The sequence below is a fragment of the Nannospalax galili genome, unplaced genomic scaffold (assembly GCF_000622305.1).
Source record: "Nannospalax galili isolate Female #2095 unplaced genomic scaffold, S.galili_v1.0 scaffold767, whole genome shotgun sequence".
NCBI lineage: Eukaryota > Metazoa > Chordata > Mammalia > Rodentia > Spalacidae > Nannospalax > Nannospalax galili.
The window spans coordinates 1057594-1064526 of NW_008357164.1; the positions used below are offsets into that span (position 1 = coordinate 1057594).

At 36.4% G+C, this 6933-nt stretch overlaps 1 pseudogene; it reads right to left on the reverse strand.

Moving 5' to 3' along the window:
* Nucleotides 1-2548: 2548 nt before the first annotated feature.
* LOC115066751 lies at nt 2549-4941 on the reverse strand (annotated as a pseudogene).
* Between the last annotated feature and the right edge of the window lie 1992 nt (nt 4942-6933).

Sequence of the window (6933 nt, forward strand, 5' to 3'; positions counted from 1 at the left end):
CCATCCATTTACCTGCGAATTTCATAATTTCATCTTTTCTTACAATGGAGTAAGCTCCATTGTGTAAATGTACCGCCTTTTCATTATTCATTCATCAATTGAGGGAAATTTAGGTTGTTTCCATTTTTTAGCTATTGTGAAGAGCAGCAGCAAACATGGATGTGGAGGTATCTCTATAGTAGGATGAGTCTTTTGGGTATGTACCAAGGAGTGATATAACTGGATTATACGGTAGGTTCTTCTTAAGTTTTTTTTTTTTTTTTCAGAGTTCTTCACACTGCTTTCCATAGTGATTGCACAAGTTTTCACTCCCATGAGCAGTGAAAGAGTGTTCCTCTTTCTCCCCATCCTCTCCAGCATTTGGAATTTTGTTGTTCTCTTGATTTTAGCCAGTCTGCCTGGGGGTAAGATGGAATCTTAAAATGGATATATCAGCATTTCTCTAATTACTAAAGATGTTGAGCTTTCTTAAGGTGCTTCTTAGCCATTTTTATTTCTTCGTTTGAGAACTCTGTTCAGGTCTATTACCCATCTTTTTATTTGGTTGTTTATTTTCTTGTTTCTTGTTTTTTTTTTTTTGAGTTACATGTGTAATTTAGATATCAATTCTCTTTCAAATGTGTAGCTGGGAAAGATTTTCTCCCACTAAGTGAGTTTCTTCTTCCCTTCCTTGGTTGTTTCTTTTCCTGTAGAGAAGCTTTGCTTTTCTCACTTATTGATTCTTGACCTTAATGCCTGAGCAGCTGTTGTCTGATTTATAAATCCTTTTCCATGCCTGTATCTTGGAGGATACTGCCTGTATTTTCTTCTAGATGTTTCTAAGTTCAGGTTTTATAAACACAATGAAGGAAAGACAGCATAGTCAAGAAATGGTGCTGGCAAAACTGGACCTCTACCTGCAGAAGAATGAAATTGAACCATTATTTTTCACCCAGCATAAAATCAACTCCAAATGGATCAAAGACCTCAAGAACCAGCCACTAATATTCTGCTAAATTGACATAGTGTTAAACCAACTCCTAATGACTTATTTTAGTGTTTTGGGTTTAGTCTTAGCCTTTAATACCTGTCCCATCTCTCCAGCCCTCTCATGACTTATTTTTATTGAATTTTTTATATTTCATATACAACACTGTAGTCATTTTTATACTCGCTTCCTCATCAGCACTCTCCTATAGCCCCTCCCCCATCCAGTGGATTTCATGCTTTCTGTCATTTATGTTAAGGCCTGTTGAGTCAAATTAGTGTCCCCTGACATCCCTCAATACAAGTTCATCCACCTGGAACAAACGAAAGATGACTTATTTTTATACTAGCATATTTATGTATAATTCTACTCTCACTAGAGTAGCTTCTTGCTGTAGATGGTGATAAACACATATATCTCAATTTTTTTAAAAAGTCAAGGGGCTGGAGAGATGGCTCAGTGATTAAGCGCACTGGCTACTTTTGTAGAAGACCCAGGTTTGAATCCCAGCACTCACATGGCAGCTAACAACCACCCATAACTACAGTCCCAGATATGGGTGCACTTGCATGCACACAGGCATAGCACTCAGACACATAAAATAAAATAATAACAATAAAATTTAAAAATCAAGAACAAAGGTGAAATACAGGATTTTGAATAAAAGTAGGGAAATTAGCAGCCAGTCAATTCTGCTATGTGAAATGTCAAAAGAAATTTTACTTACTGAAGGCAAATGCTATCAAGTGAACATTCAGACACTCAGACTTTTAAAAAAAAGGAAATTAACAGATAAAGAGAAAGGGAAACTGTCTAGGCAAAGGAAAATGATCACTTTGTTGGCCATATTCTTTTTCATTTATAAGATGCAATTATTTAAATCTCCAACTTTCTGTTGTAAGACACCAGATATCTTTATATGGTATTATGTTTAACAATAATAAGTAATGTTTAAATAGGACTATAATTTGATAAATAGTCATATTGTTGCAAAATATTTTCTCTAAGTACTCCATGATAAGCTGAAGAAGCAGATGAATTCATAGGATGGAAAATTTTTTGCTACATGAAATGACAGCAATTAAAAATGCACAGGAATAGTAAAATATAATTTTTTAAAATAAAAATATTTTATTTTTCTAGAAGCATTTAGAATGTCAGCAAATAACCTGCATTATTTTTTGCAATTATGGAGTGGTATTCAGTTAACTGAACAACAGTTATTTTCATGTAAGCTGCATCAGAGACAACTGAAGAGGAGAAAAAAAAACCCAACAACAACTACCATCCCCATGTATAACTAATTTGTGCTGTGCACCAACAACCTGCTTTAGATTTCCGTGCCGATTTACAACCCTCATACTGTACCAAGCAAGGTTAGTGGCTATTGAAAATACCACCAGGACAGGGCTATCTAAAGTCACATTCGGTAGTGTGTTAACTATACAAAAAAAGACACTGTACAGTTTACAAACAAACCTTAAAAGCCTTACTTTTTAATTTTTCCTGTAAAAGGAGTGAGTTGTATACAGGAGGGTTAAATACTTAATAGACAAGAAAAGAAACTACGCTAGAACACACTTATTCACCATCATCTTCTTCCTCTCCGCCGTCCTCATCTTCCCCCTCTTCCTCGTCCTCTTTTATTCATCCTTCTCTTCCTTCTTTTTCTTGCTCTTTTCAGCCTTGACAACCCCCTTTTTTGCAGTATCAGGTTTTCCTTTAGCTCTGCAGGCAATATCTTTTCGTATTTCTCCTTCAGCTTGGAGGCCTTCTTCTTCTGTGGCTGCTGGTCATTTGCAGCAGTGTCACTCCACATCTCTCCCGGTTCCCTTGCAACATCACCAATACATAAGCTGGGACGCTCTCCTTTGATTTAGGGGAGATACTCAGAACAGAACAAGAAGAAAGCTAAGGAGGCTTCTTGGGTGCGTTGGGATCTTTGAACTTCTTTTTTGTTTCCCTTTTAGGAGGGATATGGATTTTCATTTCTCTCTCATCAGGAGCCTTGTAAGTCTTTGCCATGTCTTCAAGCTTTCCTTTTTCTTTAGCAGACATGGTCTTCCATCTCTGAGTACTTCTTGGAAAACTCGGGGAGGGTGCCTCTCCTTGTACTCCTCCAGGCTAGTTTGCACAAAGAGTGCACATGATGAGATTTTGCCTGTCGGCTTTTTAGGATCTCCTTTGTCAATATTCAGCTGTTTACCTCAAGGAGGTACAGAGTCGCCCAGTGCACATCTGGCTCTCACTTGCCCCTGTGTTATCTCTACGGAGCTCAATGTTCTGCAGTGGCTGTGAGAGCGAGAGCGGGAGCCAGATGCAGCCGCCTCTCGCCCTCGGCTCTGTAACCGTAAAATGTAATGTTTAAAAAGAAATGAAAGCAAAATGGAGTTTTAAGTGAAGAGAAGTACACAATACAGAAGTTGACAAGAAGAATCTTAGAATTCATGGGGGTAAAAATGACAAGTAAAAATAAAATATAGCTATAGTAAGAATTTTAGCCTATGTTTTTCAATTGATACAAAATTACAAATTTACACATTTACTGAATGATTTGTAAAAACATAATTTTACATATTACTGGAGTCCTATATAAGGTCTTCATGCATATTATACATATATTGTGTAAAATTCACAATATTTGATTTGATAAAATTCAAATCAAGTTAAATGTGTTTATCTCTTAAACCGTTTATTATTATTATTATTAAAAATATTTTGGTGTTTTATTTTTGAGATAGGGTCTCCCTGTAGCCCTAGTTGGCCTGGAACTCTTTATGTAGACCAAGCTGGTCTCGAACTCATAGAGACCCACCTGCCTCTGCCTCCCAAGTGCTGGGATTAAAGGTGTGTGCCATCACACCCGGCCCATTTATCATTTTTTTAAAAAGTGAGAAGAGATTCTAAATTCTTACTTATAAAAGTTTTGATAACGTTATCTCTACGATTTCTGTGTTCTTTGCTGCATTTAGGATCTGTAGATTGATGGCATCCTTGGTGTGGTTTAGATATGAAGCATCATACCAAAAATAAATAAATAAATAAATAAATAAATAAATAAATAAATAAATACATGTTGAAGATAAAGTTCCCTCCTGGGGGATCCAAACTGGAAGTTGATGAGATCCTCGGGACCTTATCATTGGATTCATCCATTTTCAGACATGATGGCATACTTTGAGGAGTGATGAAAATTTTGGGATATAAGACATAGTTGGAGGAAATACGTTATTGAGCGCATGGGTTCAAGGTCTAAGGTCTGTTATGAGCTCCCGGGCTCCTCTCTTTCTGGCTTCCTCTGCTTTCCAGCCCCACTATGAAGTGATCATCTCTGTTCCATTAAGTTCCATCTGCCATTGTGCTCTGCTTCACCACAGGCCCAAAACACTGTAGGCAGTCAACTATGAACTTAAATTTCTGAAACCATGCTTCAAAAAAAAATAAGTTATTTTTATTACGTATTTCATCACAATGAAAAATTGATTATCACAATCTCATTTGTCTGTTTGTTGCTTTGTTCTCTGTTGTTTTGTGACCATATAAAATATTATTTTCCCTTTCGATGTCTTGAAATGTTTTCCCTAAGTTTTCTCTAGTGTTTCCATAATTTCAGGTCTTATATTTACTTCTTTAATGTATTTTGAGTTATTTTCTATAATGGGCGAGAAATAAGGATCTAGTTTCCTTTTTCTGTTGGTATACATTGAATTTTCTCAACATCATTTATTGAAATGCATTTCTTTAATGAACATGGTTCTTACAACAATTTGAAAAATTAACTGACTGTATTTGCATCTCTATCCTGATCCACTGATCAGTGTACCTACATGCATAGCAATAACTTTTTAGAAATGAATGCAGCTTACAGTGCATTTTGAATCCAGGTACTGTCTCCTCCATTGCTCCTTTTTCACAATAGAAATCGTTTTATAAGTATACTGGTCAGACTGTGAATGGTTTGTGCTGATTGCCATACTTTTAGCAACATGGTTATTGTATTGAGAAGTCATTTACCTACATAGTCTTATGAAAGATGCTTAATGGTTTACACCACACAGTTGACAATCTTTCAGTGATCACATTTAGAAACTTAACGTAATGACTACCTCCACTGATATAAAAATAAACCTTTGGCCCCCTGTTGCATAAGGGAGCTTCCCTGATGAAAACTGAAAGATGTATTAGTACTCACTTCATCACTTGTTCTGTGTTCCATGGGCCTTAGGTATAGAGGTTGCATCCTATATGTGCCACTTAGACTTGGCCAATTCACAGACAATATCTGTGTATGACCAGTTGTGGAATTTTGTAATTATCTCTGTCTCCTGAAGAAGAAGATTCTTTGATGGATGGTGACAGGGATACTTGTGTGTAAGTTTAAGGATCCATATTTTGCATGTAGTAAGAAATTACATTTATCTAGGGATGTGATAGCCTTCAAGCATCCTCTAAGACCTATGACCTCTCCAGCTATGTGTATTTGGAAAGCAAAAGATCACAAATGGCCAAAATGCAGAGAATAAGAGTCTGCAGAGTGTGGGTCCTTGGACAGGACTCATATCAAATTCCACCCACCTAAGGCCCAGGGACAGTTGTGGAAGAGGGGGCAGAAAGATTGTAAGAGCCAGAAAGGAGGTGCATGAACATATGGAAATAGTCCTGCAGGCTCCTGGCCCTCTTCTGATAGGAACTTACAGCAGTGGTGTTGGCATGCACGAGACCATGCAAACTTAAGCAGACAAAAACCCAGCACAGGACTGTGGAAATGGACCTCAGGCCCCAGTCTTAGTCAAAGAATTATTGGCAACTGATTACTGCTGGGTGAGAAAGAGCTGCTTTCCTTAAAGGGAGGGACTCTAGATAGGCTGACTAGATCTCAGTAGATGAGCTTTTACTGAGGGACATCCGAGGACACTAACTTCACATGATAGGCCTTAACACAAATAATAGAATGCAGGAACTCTACTGTGTGGGAGGGGGCTATGGGAGGGTGCGAAAGGGGAAGGGGGTATAAAGATGATTTTCTGTATGAAATACACAAAAATTCAATAAAATTTAAAAATATATAAATACATAAATAAAATTAAGCCCTTCTAAGGCTCCTTCACAGCTTCTGAATAAGAGGTTTCTTCGGCAGCGATACACATACAAGATGCCTTCCACACTGTTACTCCAAATATTAAAACTACATGGGAAGTTGAGGGCATGTGTCCACATATTTATGTAGTTGATGCTTGAATGAGTGTTACAAAGGTTATTTTGAGTGAGACAATGAACTATAATGAACATGAGTTCTATAGTTACAAGAAATCATGGAGTGGTAGAAAAAGCAGAATCATTTAAAACAAAAGTACACGTGAATAATAATGGTTTGTTTTGTTTTAGTAGCCTTAGATGATTAGACTAGCTTTCTCTTGGTTATTGTGAGAATTAAACTCTTAACACAACTATCAAATATTGAAACAGTTCACGCTTTCCATTTAATTGTATTTAACAAGAGAAATATTACCTTTAGTTAACTCATTTAGCAATCCAATACCAAAATATTAAAAGAAGGTAGGTCTTAACAATATTCTAAATATTTAAGATATAGGATAGGTCAATAAAAATAAATAGAGAATATGGATACTAAAAGTGGCATGAAAATCATACTGTAATGTAATCAGGAATTCTATACATGACTCAACAAAACAATAAATTATGTTACCTGCTTATGATGTGCCATACATTTCTTTAAGCCTCGATCATAGAATATTACACAAAAGGCAAAGTTACTTTGTTTATGTAGGAAGTTTTACTAGATCTAGTTAGATTTGGAATATATTTTGAGAGAACAATCAACAGAATGTGCTCATTAATTTCATCTTGGTATTCAGCCAGATGTGGTATTCTGCCTCTGAGTGAATGGGTGAATGGTGACATCATTTAAAACAGAAGATAGTGGCAGGTTTTAAGTGGTAAAAATA